General features: G+C 38.3%; 1 protein-coding gene across 1 annotated transcript in view; it reads left to right on the forward strand.

Annotated features, from left to right (window-relative positions):
• The window catches only part of MAPRE2 (microtubule associated protein RP/EB family member 2), a 221,565-nt gene that overhangs the window by 57,151 nt on the left and 147,905 nt on the right, over positions 1–16,509 (forward strand). Inside the window, exon 2 of the mRNA XM_044003190.1 lies at positions 1,723–1,783. The gene's annotated coding sequence lies outside the window, so the exon portion shown is untranslated. The remainder of the gene's footprint in view (positions 1–1,722; positions 1,784–16,509) is intronic.

Below are 16,509 nucleotides of genomic sequence, written 5' to 3' on the forward strand. Positions count from 1 at the left end.
TTCACAAAGATACTGGGGTTAGCGTTTTTTGTTGTTGTTGTTGTTTTGGTTTACATAGAAGGTATTTTATTTTTTCCGTTACATGTAAAGATAGTTCTCAACTTTTGTTTATACAAGCTTTACAATTTCAGATTTTTCTCCCTCCCTCCCCCCTCCCCTAGACAGCAGGTAATCTGATATAGGTTATATCTATATACATATACACACACATATATATATATATATATATATATATATACACACACACACACACATATATATCCATAATAACATTAATCCTATTTCTGTATTAATCCTGTTATAAGAGAAAAAATCAGGGCAGTAATGCAAAACCACAAAATAGAAAAAAAAAAACAACAGCACCCAAAACAAAAGAAATAGTATGGTTCATTCAGCATCTATACTCCACAGTTCTTTTTTTTTTTTTTCCTGGATTTGGAGATCCTCTTCTATCATGAGTTCCCTGGAACTCTTCTGTACCATTGCATTGGTGAGAAGAATATAGTCCATCACAGTAGATCAACACTCAATGTTGATGATACTGTGTACAATGTTCTTCTGGTTCTGCTCATCTCACTCATCATCAGCTCACGCAAGACCCTCCAGGTTTCTCTGAACTCTTCCTGCTCATCATTTCTTATAGCACAATAGTATTCCATTGTATTCATATACCACAACTTGTCCAGCCATTTCCCAATTGATGGGCACCCCCTCCACTTCCAATTCCTTGCTACCATGGAAAGAGCAGCTATAAATATTTTTGTACATGTGGGTCCCTTTCCCTTTTCCATGATTTCTTTGGGAAAAAGACCTAAAAGTGGAATTGCTGGGTCAAAGGGTATGCACAGCTTTATCGCCCTTTGGGCATAATTCCAAATTGCTCTCCAGAATGGTTGGATCAGTTCACAGCTCCACCAACAATGGATTAGTGTTCCAATTTTTCCACAGCTTCTCCAACATTTATTATCTTCTTTTTTTGTCATTTTAGCCAATCTGATAGGTGTCAGGTGGTACCTCAGAGTTGTTTTAATTTGCATCTCTCTAATCATTAGAGATTTAGAGCATTTTTTCATATGGGAATAGATAGCTTTGGTTTCTTCATCAGAAAACTGCCTGTTTATATCCTTTGACCATTTCTCAATTGGGGAATGACTTGGATTCTTATAAATTTGATTTAGTTCCCTATGTTTTTTGGAGATGAGGCCTTTATCAAAAGTACTGGCCTCAAAAATTATTTCCCAGCTTTCTGCCTCCCTTTGGGGTTAGCATTCTTACTGTCACTGAAAAACAGAATGAGATCGTTGGTAGTCAAAATTCCAGTTTTAGGTCAAGTGTTTGGGACCATATTGGAAGTACTCTACCTTTTTATAATCTCTGTAGAAACATGGCTAGTAGACTAACAGAGGTCTCACTAAGAGAAGAGATAAAAATACAAATTAAGGCCATTAGGAGCAAAAGAAAACTAGATTACATTTGATGAATACCTAAGAATATATTAACTCCTAAAGGCCAGGAACCTCATCCAGTTGTGAATATTAATTAAACACTGAGCTATTGTATCAGCATTGAATCAGGGTATTGTTTTGTACTTGTCCTTTTTCCTTTTTCATCACTGCTAACACCCTGTCCACCATAACATGACTTTGTTTTCCCTCATGTTCTCATCGTACTAAACTGTGTATTCTGTTGTTCTCTCTCCCTCTATCTCTGTTTTTGTTCTAGTGCCATATTCCTCAGGGGAGTACTTCATTTCAACAACCAGGAATAAGCCTGGATGCTTAAGGTAAGATCCACATAAGCACTTTACCTTATCCAGAGGTGGGTTGATATATTTTAACAATCAACATATGGAAAAAGAATGCACATGTGAGACACTTTTAAGTTTAATCTGCATTATTAATATTTTCTCCATTACTTTCTTAATGAGGGTGGCAAAGTGGCATAGTAGATAGAGCAGAAGGGAAAGTCAGAAAGACCTGAGTTCAAATTCTACCTTAGATACTCACCAGCTGTGTGACTCTGGGCAAGTCAACCTCTAGGCTGTGACCTCTGGCCAAGTCAAGTTAACCTCTGTCTGCCCCCAGTTTATCTATAAAATAGGGGTAATAATAGCATCTATTTGCCTCGAATATTGTGAGGATCAAATGAGATAATCATTATAAAGAGCTTAGTACAGTGCCTGACATAGCATCTATTTGCCTCAAATATTGTGAGGATCAAATGAGATAATCATTATAAAGAGCTTAGTACAGTGCCTGACATAAATAAGTACAGTATAAATGTTAGCTATTATTTTTTACATTTTATTAAGTAAGGATAATACTTCTACTACATATCTCACAAGATCAAATGAGATAATTTTAAAGTGTTTAGCATATTACCTGGCACATAGTAAGTGCTTTATTAATATTAGCTATTATTATTATTATTATTTTTAATTATTAAGTAAGGATAATTCTTATACTACATATCTCACAGGGTCAAGTGTGAGAATCAAATGAGATAATAATTATAAAGTGGTTAGTGCAGTGCCTGGCACATAGTAGGCACCATACAAATGTTAGCTATGATTGGGATTTTTGGGGTTTTGGGGGGGAGGGGCAGGGCAATGAGGGTTAAGTGACTTGCCCAAGGTCACACAGCTAGTAAGTGTCAAGTGTCTGAGCCTGAATTTGAATTCGGGTCCTCCTGAATCCAGGGCCAGGGCTCTATCCACTGTGCCACCTAGCTGCCCCAGCTATAACTGTTTTTAGACAATGCATAAAGCAATAACTCAGGTTCTGGTTTGTAGCATTTGCTGATTTCCAAGGTTTAAATGCTCACACTGAAAATTAACAATTGGTTCTCAAGACCAAGTCCAAGCTGACTCCATTAAGCATACCCCCGACCTTGTCATTCATACCCTTAATATCAAATTTTTTTTTTTTTTTAGTGAGGCAATTGGGGTCAAGTGACTTGCCCAGGGTCACACAGCTAGTAAGTGTTAAGTGTCTGAGGTCGGATTTGAACCCAGGTACTCCTGACTCCAGGGCCGGTGCTCTATCCACTGTGCCACCTAGCTGCCCCTCAATATTTTTTTAACATGAGGATAGTGACTAGCTTTAAAAAATGCAGTTCTTACAGGGAAAGTCAGTGGTGAAGTAAATATCCATCAGAAAATTATTTTTCAATTAAGGATATTTTTCAGTTACTTATCCTTACTCTACACAGATAGCCGCATCAATGGGCATCATGGTTTTCAAGTCATTTGTAGTTGTTTGGCAATGGCCTGTGAGCTCCTTGAGGGAAGGACTGAGTCATATTTGTCCTTATATTATTCCCTAAGCCGTTAGCACAGTGCCTGGCAGATAGGATGTCTTTAATAAGTGCTTGTTGAATGACTAAATAAAATTGGGAAATGCTAAATGGGAACACAAGGGTTTCAGGGAAAGATGATTTCTTTATCTTGTGTTAAGAGACAGAGTTTAAAAAGAAATGAAAGATTCGTCTTTTTTCTATTTGTATTCATCTTATAGACATGGTAATGTTCTTGACCTTCAGGTCTTTCTTACTGGCACGTTAGTATTCCTTGCATCTACCGATGCCTGTAAGGCTCATTTATAGAACTGCAGAAAATAAGGAAACAATGAGCCCAAGTTCCACCAGATGGCAACATTTAAAAAGCCATTTGTAGTATGTGGTTGTAAGCTGATGAGACAATTATCCTACCCAGAATCTTGCCCATGTCTTCGAACATTCCCCCAAATTGTCATGGTTGTTTTTGCTTCATCTACCCTTCCCACCTTACAGCAGTCCAAATTTTCATTAACAAATGTTATTTTTTTGAACTTAAAAAAAAAAGAAATGTATGTTGCTGAACTATTAAAGGCACAAATCAATATAGAGGTGACTCTGTGTGTGTTTCTCTACCATTGTGATAAATGCCCTGGATGTTACAGTGTGATTGTTTCTATTACAAATTCCTATTCAGAGGGGTAGGGAAGAGAGGTTCTGAAAATTGTGTCCTAACAAAGTGGGGCGGTATTTTGTGTTATTGTCTTGTTACTTAATCCACTAGCTATGAGCTCCCTGAGGGCAGAGACCATGCTTTTTACTATCTCAGTGCCTAGTCCATAGGAAACATTTAATAAATGCTTGTTGACTAAATCACATGAGTTCTCCGAGAATTAGACATGCCTTGTGGCTTGGCTGTATGAAAACTTTCCCTTTAGGCCGTATCAGTGTGGGAACTTAGGGAACAGATGTGATCCAGGTGCCAGGAGAGGCTATCCAAAGAAGACTGGACTAGGTTCCAGGGAAACCTGTATAGAGGAAGTAGAAAGGAATTTGAGTAGCGATAAGAGGGATCCCACCCAATCTTATGGTTTATGAGTACAGGATAGGAATAAAGACTGGGCCTGTGATTTCATTGGTTCTGGGAACTGCTGGAGGAGCCTGTCTGTACCTTATATGCAGTTGATAATATTAGACTTGTCTGAGGTCATATGTGTCTGACTCTTCTTGACCTCTTTTGGGGTTTTCTTGGCAGAGATACTAGCTCATTTTACAGATGAAGAAACTGAGGAAAACACTTAAATGACTTGCCCAGGGTCACACAGCTACTATGTTTCTAAAGCTGGATTTGAACTCAAGTCTTCCTGACTCCAGACCCAGCACTCTATCCATTGCACTACCTAGCTACCACTGATATTTTGGGTTTTGTCTGTTTTATTTTCATTGATGTTTATATCATTGATGTTGATTGCCATCAGTAAATAAACATCAAGGGCCCAATGCATGTCTGACATTGTCCTGATTATACTTCCTCCATTTAAATGAAATGGGAAAAATTATTCAAATAAGATCCCAATTATTGTTAAATTTTCTTGTAGCTGGAGCTATGGGATAAACATTTTTAGATGGAATGAAAGACATTGGAGAATCTCAACTAAAGTGACGTCCCTAATTCCTCTCCCTCCTCTTCATTTCCTATTGTGTTGGAGGCTACTTTACTTAAGCCTCACAGGAAGGAATTGGCTAGATTAGTTTCCTGGAATGGGATCAGTTCATGGGGGTTGTGGGGTTCCTTTCCTAAGGTTATTGGCTAGATCTGTTTTCTACTGTTGTGGGTAGTGTGCCTGCATTTATGTCAGAGTAAACAAAATAATAACAGTGTAGATATAGTTTTCTTCCTCAACTAATTCCTGTCTTAATAAATTATATTTATCATAATCCTAAACATATTAAATTTCATATATTTTTATTAAGCCCTAGTAAAGGGAGAATGCAAACATGAATATGACATGATTCCTGGTTTGGGGATGTTTGCAATCCAGCAAGGGAAACAAATTATGCATGTGAATAACTAAAAAAACAAAATGAAATATTTTAAGTCCTTAAGCAAGGTCATTCAAGTAAAGTATTATTTGAAATCTAAGAAGGGAGAGATCATATCTAGGGAAAGGTATAAATAAATTGTCTTTAGGAGTTCCAAAACATAAAAGAAAAGTTCCTATTTCCTTAGTAAGTGTTTGACAGTTGTTTTGTATATAATGGATAGCATTATAAAATTTTAAAAGACATCATCCTGGCATAGTGGATAAAGTACTGGACTTGGAGCGAGGAAGATCTGTGTTCAAATTTCACCAAAGATACTTAATAGCTGCATAACCCTGGCAAGTCACTTAATATCTTTAAGCCTCTGTTTCTTCATCTGTCAAATGTACATATATCATACCTCATGAGGATGTTGTAAGGGTAAAACAAGTTAATGCATGTAAAGCAGTTTTCAAACTTTATAAAGTGCTGTATAAATGACACTCATTATTAAGCTCTGTCTTATAAGTGGAATTCCAAGAGGTGGAAGTTAAAAGGGAGGGCATTCCAGGTGTGGGGGACCTTTCATGTAAAGGTCAAAAGGCTGGAGATGGAATGTTGTGTGCAGGGACCAACTAGCAGGAAAGCTTGACTGAGACAGAGTAAATGAAGAGGAGTAATAAGAAATTAGACTGGAAAGGTAGGTGGAAGTCAGAAGATTAATAATAGCTGACAGTTATATAGCACTCTAAGGTTTGCAAAATGCTTTTACATACTTTCTTTCATTTTATTATCTATTACATTAAATTCAACAGACACTCAAGGCTTATTCTTTTAGATTCTTTTATGAGGATGCTCAATAGGTGAATTACTTGTTAATGGGAAAACCACAATTTTCCACCTCTGTTAGCTCCCTAGAAAGCTGTTTCTGTGGATTTCTAGCATGACAAAGTTGAAAAGGGCCCTACATTACATCTAAATAGCAATGGGTGTTGGGAACTATTTGAAAGGTAGTAGCGTGTTCCTTTGGAAACACACTACTGCTTTTAGAACCCCCTCAGGTAATATGAAATTTTTTCTTCTCTTGGATTGAAAAGTTTATTTTAGTTAGCGTTATACTTGCTAAAACTAGAATTTAAATCACTCAGCATGTTATCATTTGTATTTCAAATGTGTATATTTTGTATTTAATTATTTTAATAGTTATGTAAAGGATACAAGGCAGTGAATCAGAGACCTAGTGTCTGACTATAGCAATAGCCAGCCTTGTGTCCTTGTGAAAAGCAGCTTGATAAGGTGGATAGAGCTCCATACATGGAGTCCAGACCACCTGGGTTTGGTTCCTGCCTCAGCCACTTAACTGTGACCCAGAGTAAGTCATTTCACCCTCTTTGGACCCCAGTTTCCTCACCTGTAAGATGTGGGGTTGGCACCCAGCATGTAAAGTCCCTTCGAGTTCCTAAGTCACTTAGAATCAGGCTCCTACATATTATAGATGAGAAAACCAAAGCCTAGGAGTCACTCTCAAGGTGACAGAGAAAGGTAGCAGCAGAACTAAGACTAGGACCTGGTTCTTCAACCTCATATATAAGTAACTAATTTCCTTCCTTTCTCTCTCTTTCCTTCCTTCTTTTCTTCCCTTCTTCCCTCCCCTCCTCTTCCCTCCCCTTCCCTCCTCTCTCTCCTTTCCTTCCTTCCTTCCATTCATCCATCAAAAGGTATAACAACATACCCCTTCCTTTCCTTACACAGTTGCTGAAAAGTTAAATACAATAAAGATAGTTATAGTATTATTGTTCCTTTATTCATATATATATATATATATATATACACACACACACACATACATACATACATATACACAATATAGTGCATCTATACATACATATATGTGTATGTATATATACTTTGTGCATGAGAAGTAGCCTGGTTTTAAGATAGAGGGATATCCTTAGAGTTAGGAAGACCTGTGCTTATTTTCAGTTTATGTCCAGTCTCTGCCAGATACTATGTAACTGACCAAAGGTTAAATCACCTTTTATGCCCCCTAGGAAACTAAGAAGGCATCTATGTGGCTCAGTGGATAGAGAGCTGGGCCTGGCGTCAGGAAGACCTGAATTCAAATCTGGTCTCCGATATTTACTAGCTGTGTGACTCTGGGCAAGTCACTTAACCTCAGTTTGCCTTAATCCACTGTAGAAGGAGATAGCAAACCACTCCAGTATCCATGCCAAGAAAATCCTATGGACAGTATGGTCTAGGAGGACATGAAAAATTGAACATGACAAAATGACTGAACAACAACAAGAGAAAATTAAACTATTGTTAACTGAGGAGTTGTTGCTCTGCATTGAAAGAGAGAGTTTCTATATTATATGTTCCCAATAGATGCTCTTTGAAAAGAGGCTGGATAATCATTTGTTGAATGTTTTCTACTTGAATTTTTTCCACATATTGGTTAGACTAGATCGCTTCCAAGGTCCTATCCAACTCTCAAATTCTCTGATTCTGTGGACACTGATTAGATCATAGGTTTGGAACAAAATAAATAAATGAGTCGTGTGTGTACAGATACATTTGTAACATTGCCATGTCTGAGTTTCTTTTATCTTATGTTATAGAAGACTGCAAATCTTACTCAGTTGTCTTTATTTTTTTGAAGTTATTAAGATGAGTCCTTTGTGAATTTAGTAAGAGTGTTATACATTAGTGGGGCTGTGAAATTAAAACTGCTGCACAATCTATATTGTGGAGAAACACAGCAATAAACAACCTCCATTATTTCTTTTTATGATAAGGTATTTGGTGCGCCCAACATCTTGCTCTTTCTTCTAAAAACATTGCTATAAAGGTCAAATGACTAGGCTGGGAGTTAGTTGTTTGCCATGTGATGAGTTTGCTATTTGCATGGGGATTATAACCTCATTCACACAGGGACCCTCACTGATGGAGTAGGTATTATGAAAGCACTATTCCAGGGCAGTCCTAAGTGAGCAATTTATTTGCTGCTATGCTTTTAGCTGTGTTATGGTGCTACGTGATGCCATTTGCCTCTCTCTCATAGTCCCTCCCCACTTAGGTCATCAGTACCAGAGGTCTTCAGGACTAGGTTAAATTGTAAATGAAACTGATCCCTGGCTGTCCATCTCTCCAACATCCACAATCCCTGGCAGTACTAGAGAAAGAGCAAAAACGTCCATTATGGGATCAGTATTCTCTTTCTTTGCTTATGAACTTTTGTAAAATGCAGAAGGGTATGGTTAAATGACATTAATTCCAATATTAAAACCACCTTGGAATTTATGAAACTGCACTCAGTAATTTGTCACTTAAGAAGTACACAGAGAGAATACCACTTACTGACCTCATCCACCTAAGCAGTTTGATTCCCATGTTTTTATATAACAATAAATTAATAATTCATGTTCAACAAATGCTTATTGGCTTGACTATAAGCAAATTCCAAATCAAAGTATTTGTGTTGCTGCCTATTCTTCTTTTCCCTCCAGTACAGAACATCGTACATTGGAAATCCAACGTCCCGTCCCTCTGCCATAAGCCCCTTTCACAGTCCACTTGTCAAAGCCAGTCTACTTCTAAGGCTGTCGTTCAAGACAAGGGAAGACTTGGGAGGCTTAGTCAGGTCAGGCCTGGTCCTGGGTAATTGTCAGTCTAGGGATTCTGTTACTCTTTTTTTTTTAGTTGTTTTTTAAAAAGTCTTATAATTTATTTAGAATTTTATTTTCCCACATTGCATGTAAAAACAAATTTTACATCAATTTTTAAAAACTTTGTGCTCCTCCTTCCCTCCCCACCCCTCTTTAAGAACTCAAGCAATTCAATATAAGTTATACCTGTGTATATAAATGTAAAACATTTCCACATTAGCCAGGTTGTAAAAGAAAACAGACAAAACCAAAACTTCAGACAAAGGAACTAACGAAAAAAATATGCTTCAATCTGTATTCAGATACCATCAGTTCTTTCTCTGTAGATGGATTGCATTTTTCTTAAGTTCTTCAGAGTTGTCTTGGATCATGGTATTGCTGAAAGTAAGTCATTCACAGCAGATCATCTTACAATATTGCTATTATTTTGTATACAGTACATTTCACATTGCATCAGCTCATGTAAGTCTTTCCAAGTTTTTCTGATAGCATCCTGCTCATCATTTTTTTATAGTAAACTACATTTATATAGTATTTTAAAGTGAGATTTACTTACAATAAACCCATGAAGTTGATTATTGCAACAATACTAAAAGATAACATTTATATAGTACCTTATACCTGACAAAGAATTTTCTTCACAATAGGCAAGCAAAGTACCATTCAGTCAATTCTTATCTTCATCTAGTCATCATCAATCCATCTATCAATCAATCCATCAGTCAATCAGTCAAATATCATCTTACATTGCTCTTGCCTCTGCTTCAAAATTTTTTTTCACAGTTACTATTGCTAACTGCTTTTCTCTCCATCCTATTCCCTCCCCATGATATTTACTCTATTTTCTATCTTCTTTCACCCTATCCCTCCTCACAAGTGTTTTGCTTTTGACTGCCTCCTCCCCCAATCTGTCCTCCCTTCTTTCACCCTTCCCCGTTATCCTTTTCCCTTCCTACTTCCCTGCAGGGAGGGTTACATAGATTCCTCTTCCTAATTGAGTGTGTATGCTCTTCCCTCTTTGAGCCAATTCTGATGACAGTAAGGCTCACTCATTCCCCCACACCTCCTCATCTTCCACTCCAGTCCATAAGCTTTTTCTTTTTTCTTTTATGTAAGATATTTTACCCCATTCCACCTCTCCCTTTCCCTTTCTCCCAGTGCATTCCCCTCTCTCACCCCTTAATTTTATTTTTTTAAAGATACCATTCCTTCATATTCAAATCACATCTGTGCCCTCTGTCTTAATATACTCCATCCACCTGCCCTAATAATGAGAAAGTTCTTATGAGTTACAAATATCATCTTCTCACATAGGAATGTGAACAGTTTAATCTTTTAATATCCCTTATGATTTCTTTTTCCTGTTTACCTTTTTATGCTTCTCTAGGGTCTTCTATTTGAAAGTCAAATTTTCAATTCAGCTCAGGTCTTTTCATCATGAATGCCTGAAAGTCCTCTTTTTCATTGAATTCTTATTTTTTCCCCTGAAAGATTATGATCAGTTTTGCTTGGTAGGTGATTCTTGGTTGTAATCCCAGTTCCTTTGCCCTTCAGAATACCATATTCCAAGCTCTCCAATCCTTTAATGTAGAAGCTGCTAGATCTTGTGTTATCCTAACTGTGGCTCCATAATACTTGAATTGTTTTTTCCTGGCTGCTCGCAATATTTTCTCCTGACCTGGGAGTTCTGGAATTTGGCTATAATATTCCTGGAAGTTTTCATTTTGGAATCTCTTTCAGGAGGTGATTGTTGGATTCTTTCAATTTCTATTTTACCCTCTTATTATGGAATATCAGGCCATTTTCCCCTGAAAATTTCTTGAAAGATGATGTCTAGGCCCTTTTTTTTTTTAATCATGGCTTTCAGATATTCCAATAATTTTCAAATTATCTCTCCTGGATTTATTTTCCAGGTCAACTGTTTTTCCAAGGAGATATTTCACATTGCCCTCTATTTTTTCATTCTTTTGGTTTTGCTTTATTTTGTCTTGATTTCTCGTAAAGTCATTAGCTTCCATTTGCTCAATCCTAATTCTTAAGTAATTGTTTTCTTCAGAGAGCTTTTGTATCTCCTTTTCCATTTGGCTTTTCAAGCTGCTGACTTTTTTTTCATGATTTTCTTGCATCATTCTCATTTCTCTTTCCGTTTTTTTCTCTACCTCTCTTACCTTATCTTCAAAGTCCTTTTTGAGTGCTTCCATAGCCTGAGACCAATTCATATTTTTCTTGAAAGCTTTGGATGTAGGAGCTTTGACTTTGTTAACTTCTTCTGAGGGTGTATTTTGATCTTCCCTGTCACCAAAGAAACTTTCTATGGTCTGCAGTTTTTTTCTGTCTGTATATTTTCCTTGCCTATTTCTTGACTTTTAACTCCTTCTTAAAGTAGGGCACTGCTTCCAGGATGTACTGTCCCAAGCTTCAGGGAATCCAAGCTGGTATGATTTAAGGAGAGGCATATTCTGCACTCCCCTGGCCTGTGCTCTGGTCTGTAAGTAACCACAGGCCTGCTTGCTCTTTAATCCAGGAACAGAATTCTGTTTCACTGTGGTTGCAAGCTCTGGCATGCCTGTGCCCCTCCCCAACCTGGGACGCCACTCAAGACTACTTCCTGGTTCTGAGCATGGGCAACACAACAGAGTTCTGCCTCAGCACCAGCATAGACCTCTGTAATCTCCCCCTGGCCAATTGTTCGACCCCCCTCACTGGTATGTGAGTTGAGTTCCAGAAGTATCTGCTGCCTCAGCTCATTCCAAGGCTCTGGAGGCCTGATTCTCTGGGATTGGGGCTGCGTCTGTGTGGTGTGGCCCGAATCTGCACTCCACTCTCACCCCAGTACAATAGACCTTTCCTGCCAACCTTCTGAACTGTCTTTGGCTGGAAGATGATCTGCTGTGAATGACTTGGTTATTTTCAGCAATGCAAAGACCAAGATAACTCTGCAAGACTTATGAAAATTGCAATCCGTCTCCAGAGAAAGAACTGATGGTATCTGAAAACAGATTGAAGCATATATTTTTTTGATAGTTCCTTAATTTGAAGTTTTGTTTTTGTCTGTTTTCTTTCACAACTTGGCTAATGTGGAGATGTTTTGTGTGACTACTCATGTATAACTTATATTGAATTGCTTTAGTTCTTATGGGTGGGGTGGAGAGGGAGGGAGGAAGAGAAGTTGGAACACAAAGTTTTAAAACAATTGATGTCAAAATTTGTTTTTACATGTAATTTGGAACAAATAAAATTCTAAACATTTCTAAAAAAAAGAAAAGAAAACTATCTTACCCCGTCCTTTTGTGCTGCTCCAGGAATGTTCTTATGGTATTGTTTGAGGAGTTTGAAGGGATTTGGGGGAGAGCTCTGAAGAGTCACTGCCTTTCCTCTGACATCTTGACTCTGCCCTGGATTCTGTTACTCTTAAGGGTGAACTTAAGGAAATGGGGAAGGCCCAAGACCAAACTGGATTACAATCGTTATGTTAAGTTTGATTCATCCTTTTAGTTTATCACCAAAACCATAGTGTCCTTTGGACCAGAGATGAACCAGGCTAGTGTTGAACCTCCATTATTTATTTGTTTGTTTGTTTATTTATTTATTTTTGCTGGATTCATGTCCCTGCAATACAACCAACTGAAAATCATAACAATACTGAGGTATGCTCATGAGACAAATGTTTTCAATTGATAAATTTTCTTCATGATTTTTCCATAGATTCCATATACTTAGCTAGTATGCTATTTAGATAGCACCTTCTATGAAAGCAGCCACCTTAATAGGGTAGAACTTGAGCAGTTTATCATTTGATCTGAAATAATAGTTCAAGGAAGCAGGTAAGTGTTGAAGTGGACAGAGTTCTAGGCCTAGCATCAGGAAGACCTCAGTTCAAATCCAGCCTCAAACACTTACCCAGTTTGCCTTAGGTTCTTCATTTGTAAAATGAACTGGAAAAGGAAATGGCAAACTACTCTAGTATCTTTTCCAAGAGTTGAAAAGACTAAATGACAACAACAACAATGCTTAAAAGAATATACCATTAGGAGCAAAACTTCACCTATCGGAATACAGCAGTTATATCTCTTCCCCACGCCTCCCCTAGTCTTCTCTTCTCTAAGCTAAACATCCCCAATTCATTGAACCATCCTCATAAAACATGGTCTGCTTAGCCTTCTAGATGTCCTTCTCCTTATACTTTAATTTGTCTATGATCATCCTAAAATATGGCCCCAGAATTGGATACACCATTGTGAATGTGTCAGATTAGGATAGACTACACATAGCAAGACTATCAACCAAAATATTTTAAATACTATGGTTTGATTAAATCAACATAAGAGCACATAGCTTTGTTGACTGATGTGCCACATTGGTGACTCATAGTGAGATTGCAATCCACTAAGGCACCTAGGTCTTCTTCACATTAATCATCGCCCAGCTCACACCTTTCTTAGCCCAAGTTTCCTCATATGTAAAGTAAAAGTGTTGGACTCTTAAGACTTTTATGAAGTCCCTTCTGGGTGTAAATCTATAATTCTCTAATCCTTTGTCCTGGCTGACATCTCTCTATTTTATCCATATGGATGTCATGAGAGACTTTCTCAGATTCCTTGCAAAGATCTAGGCTTATCATGTATCAGCAATACATTCTACTGCTTGTCCAAAAAGGAAATAGAAACTTCTTGTTGGTGAATCTGTGATAGTTCTTGGGGCTCACTGCTTCTCTCAATGCTGAGAATTCACCACTTTAACAATACTTTCTAGTCAAGCCAACAAAGCACCTACTGTGTTCCAGGCATGGTGCTTTGTGTTGGGGGTACAAAGAAAGGCCAAAACAAAAAGCGTCAAGTTCTTGTCCTAAGAGTCTGAAGTTACTACGCTCCAAAATTTTTCTTAAAAAAGAGAAGAGGGGCAGCTAGGTGGTGCAGTGGATAAAGCACTGGCACTAAATTCAGGAGGACCTGAGTTCAAACCTGGCCTCAGACACTTGACATTTACTAGCTGTGTGACTCTGAGCAAGTCACTTAACCCTCATTGCCCCTCAAAAAGAGAGAGAGAGAGAGAGAGAGAGAGAGAGAGAGAGAGAGAGAGAGAGAGAGAGAGAAGAATGTTTTTCTATGTGTAGGCTTGTGGATCCTCTCTCATGCTCCACTGTCTTTTTAAAAAAACAGTCCACAATCCCTTATCAGTTTGGGTTTTTTTTGTTTTTTGGTTTGTTTGGTTTTTTGCAGGGCAATGAGGATTAAGTGACTTGCCCAGGGTCACACAGCTAGTCAATGTCAAGTGTCTGAGTCCATATTTTTTTTGTTGTTTGTTTTGTTTTGTTTTGTGGGGCAACAGGGGTTAAGTGACTTGCCCAGGGTCACACAGCTAGTAAGTGTCAAGCGTCTGAGGCCGGATATGAACTCAGGTACTCCTGAATCCAGGGCCGGTGCTTTATCCACTGTGCCACCTAGCCACCCCGCTGAGTCCATATTTGAACTCAGGTCCTCCTGATTCCAGGGCTGGTGCTTTATCCACTGTGTCACCTAGCTGCCTCTCTACCAGTTTTTATAGTACCCTGGAATAAAGTTCATCCAAGTTTGGTGACTTGAACCTGCTGAGGCTGGTGAAGTGCTCCCTTTCCATTTATTTACTTCAGTTAATCATTGACATTTTATCTTTCCTAATCCACAGACCGTTTACCTTTGTCAGAACACAAAAGCCACAGTAGAATAATGTAGTTCTGCTTTCTGTCACATCATCTTATCACCCTACCAAGCAATGTTCCCAGTATTCCCATCTATCATTGAAATAGGTTCCTTAGGTACACAGATATTGGATCCCTTTTCCCACTTTTGTTGTTGCTGTTCAGTTGTTTCAGTCGTGTCCAACTCTTCAAGACCCCCATTTTGGAATCTTCCTGACCCCATTGGGGCTTTTCCTTCTCCAGCTCATTTTTACAGATGAGGAAACTGAGGTAAATAGAGTTAAGTGATTTGTCCAGAGTCACACAGCTTCTAAGTGTCTTAGGCCACATTTAAACTCAGGTCTTCCTGACAACAAGCATGGTGCTCTATCCACTATGCCACCTAGTTGCCCCTTCCCCACTTTGCTGGTCTTTTAAAACATATGAATTTGGGGCAGCTAGGTGGCGCAGTGGATAGAGCACCGGCCCTGGATTCAGAAGGACCTGAGTTCAAATCCGGCCTCAGACACTTGACACTTACTAGCTGTGTGACCCTGGGCAAGTCACTTAACCCCAATTGCCTCACTAAAAAACAAAAAACAAAAAAAACCAAAAACATATGAATTTGTTTGGGGAAATTAGGTTTGATAGGAAGCCTCAGTTTCTTCATCTTGAAAATAGGGATTTTAATCCCTTCAATGCCTATCTCACAGAGTGATTATTAGCATCAATGAGGTGATATATTTGAAAGTGCTTTATCAACCTGAAAACACTATAAATTTAAATCAAGTGTAGAATCAAGTGACTTAGTATCAACTGACTTGGTATCAATCATTGAACAAATATGTATGTACTTGGGGTATGCAAAGCCCAGTGCTTTGTTACTAACAAGTAATTTATTCTAACAAGGAGAGAAGTTTTAAAGATAGGCAATAACAAAACATTACCTGATAAATACATTTACAAAACAAAGTGCTATGAGAGGTATGTAGAGAATGTTTGTCACAAATCAGGTGATCAAGGAAAGCTCCCTAGAGGAGGTAGCATTTCTTTTGGCCTTTAAAGAATGGATAATCAGCAGGGGAAAATGGGGGAAACTCTCCATTCAAGAAATGTGGAGCAGCTTGAGCAGACACAAAAATGCTTTGGAGGTAGGAGCTTGTCCAGTTTAGCCAGAGGGTAGAGTGTATACTTTGAGATAAGACTGGAAAGACATAAAATCGTCATATTTTGAGGGCTCTCGAATATTAAGTAAAAGAGCCTGAACTTTACACAGGAGGCAGTTGGGAGCACATGAAGATTCTTGAGCAGAGGAGTAACATAATGGGATATAGACATAAGATTATCTTGGCAGCCAAAAAGAGAATTGGGAGAGTAGGAAGTGGGGGTGTGTTAAAGACTGGAAAATCTGTAAGGATGCCATTATAATTGTTTCCCTGGCTTTATTCCAGGTTCAGCTTTGAATTGCACCTTTTGAAAGAGATCTTTCTTGGTTCTCTCAACTGCTAGTTCCTTCTCTTCTGAGTTTATCTCCCATGTAACATGTTCATATCTTATATGTGTCTAGTTGTTTACTTAGGGAGTTAGGTGACTCAGTGAGTAGAACACTGGGCCTGGAGTCAGGAAGACCTGAGTTAGAATTCAGCCTCAGATACCTACTAGCTGTGTGACCCTGGGCAAGTCACTTAGCTCTGTTTGCTTTAATGTGCTGGAGAAAGGAAATGACAAACCATTCTAGTATCTTTGCCAAGAAAACCCCATAAACAGTATGGTTCATGGGATCATGAAGAAGCAGACATGATGGAAAAACACTAGTTATTTACATGCTGTTTCCTCTGTTTGAATGTGAGTTCCTTCCAGGCAGGGACTGGTTTTTTGTTTTTGTTTTTT

This window comes from Dromiciops gliroides, chromosome 1 (assembly GCF_019393635.1).
Source record: "Dromiciops gliroides isolate mDroGli1 chromosome 1, mDroGli1.pri, whole genome shotgun sequence".
NCBI classification, from domain to species: Eukaryota; Metazoa; Chordata; class Mammalia; order Microbiotheria; family Microbiotheriidae; genus Dromiciops; species Dromiciops gliroides.